At 40.4% G+C, this 2,036-nt stretch overlaps 1 pseudogene; it reads left to right on the forward strand.

Moving 5' to 3' along the window:
* Window positions 1–500: 500 nt before the first annotated feature.
* Window positions 501–1,472, forward strand: LOC106749995 (annotated as a pseudogene).
* Window positions 1,473–2,036: the final 564 nt, after the last annotated feature.

Here is a 2,036-nt window from a genome sequence, read left to right on the forward strand (position 1 = left end):
CAGGATGTCCCAGGCCACCCGTCTCAACCGATTTTTTCGTAAACGCGACATTTTAAAGAAAAATGTTTCAGACAAAAGTTTTGTGACTTCGAGGGGCACAGATGGTGTCATTGGTTTGACCTTGGATAGTCGTTTGAAGATCACGTGAAGGTCACCTTTAATTTCTTAAATGGAAACCCCCATTTTTCAATGCATATTCTTGTAGCTTACCTCGAGAGCTTTCCAAAACGCTATAATGAAACGTTTTTTTAATCAGTACTTTTCGAGTTATGAGGGTTGAAAGTTACGGTACCGCCGGCATTAGCATTACCCAGTCGTGATGTATGACATGTCTGATACTGTCACGTAAGGTGTAACAAAATTCTCATTTACCAGCCATGTCGTATTCAAACGCGGAAGCTTGTGATATGATGCTTATTTTAGGTGAATGTGATGGTCAATTTAGAGCAGCTGCAAGATTGTGGCGAGAACGATACCCAGATCGCGCTCTTCATTCGTACAAAGTTTTTTTTCGCTTAGCTAACGGAATTACCAATAAAGGTATTCTTCAACCGGATCACAATAAAGGTAGACAAATTCGACGCCAAGTTAGAGATGAAAGGATGCCGGAGATTCTTGCATCCGCTCAATTGCATCCCTGCCATTCATTAAGATGTACAGAAAGAGATTCTGGAATTAGTCGCAGCACGATCTGGCGAATTTTCCATGAAAACAAGCTGCATCCGTACAGAATGTCTCTTCACCAAGCAATGACTATTGACGATTTTAGATATAGATTCGAATTTTTCAATTGGATTCGTCAACAATCGCGCTACTTTCATCAGAAAATTTTATTTTCTGATGAATGCACATTTTTAAGTGACAGCTCTATAAATACATGGAACTGTCGATATTGGGCACAAGTAAATCCTCATTGGTTCCGAGAAATTGACCATCAACACGTTTGGAAAGTCAATGTTTGGTGCGGAATTACTGGAAAACATATCGTTGGACCGCATATCTTTGAAGAGAACCTAAACGGTATTCGGTACGCCACTTTCATTGAAAATGATCTTTTGCCCTTGCTTGAAAATATTGCTCTACAATTGCGCCTAAACATGTTTTTCCAGCAAGATGGATGTCCAGCGCATACATCTAGAGTTGCCCGTGAACGGTTGAACGAAATGTTTCCAGATAAATGGATAGGCAAATATGGCCCACANATTTCCAGATAAATGGATGGCAAATATGGCCCACATCATTGGCCACCACGATCACCGAACCTCTCTGTTCTCGATTACTATTTGTGGGGAAGACTAAAAGATCTGATATACCGTGAACGCCCTACGACAAGAGATGATATGATTCGTAGAATACGTCTCGCTATTCGTTCTCTACATGTTGATGAAATTCTTCATGCAACAAATAATTTCGAGAAAAGAGTACTTGCTTGCATTGAAGCAAACGGTGGACATTTCAAATACCAGGCTTAATAACATCAGCCACACACACACACGCGCGCGCGTACAACTGAGAGGGTTTGGAGTCGATAAATACTACGGGAGTGACAAACCGTGGGGTCCTTATCTCTGTTGACACACACACATTCACACACACAAACACACAAACACACAAAGAGGTGTAAATCCGACCGTGCAACCTCCACCTTGGGTAATGCTAATGCCGGCGGTACCGTAACTTTCAACCCTCATAACTCGAAAAGTACTGATTAAAAAAACGTTTCATTATAGCGTTTTGGAAAGCTCTCGAGGTAAGCTACAAGAATATGCATTGAAAAATGGGGGTTTCCATTTAAGAAATTAAAGGTGACCTTCACGTGATCTTCAAACGACTATCCAAGGTCAAACCAATGACACCATCTTATGTGCCCCTCGAAGTCACAAAACTTTTGTCTGAAACATTTTTCTTTAAAATGTCGCGTTTACGAAAAAATCGGGTGAGACGGGTGGTCTGGGACACCCTGTATATGCATGTATGTATGTATGTATGTATATATGTATGTATTTATGTATAATAACTTTATATAATAACTTTAG

The sequence above is a fragment of the Dinoponera quadriceps genome, unplaced genomic scaffold (assembly GCF_001313825.1).
Source record: "Dinoponera quadriceps isolate SergipeBrazil2010 unplaced genomic scaffold, ASM131382v1 scaffold4959, whole genome shotgun sequence".
Classification (NCBI taxonomy): Eukaryota; Metazoa; Arthropoda; class Insecta; order Hymenoptera; family Formicidae; genus Dinoponera; species Dinoponera quadriceps.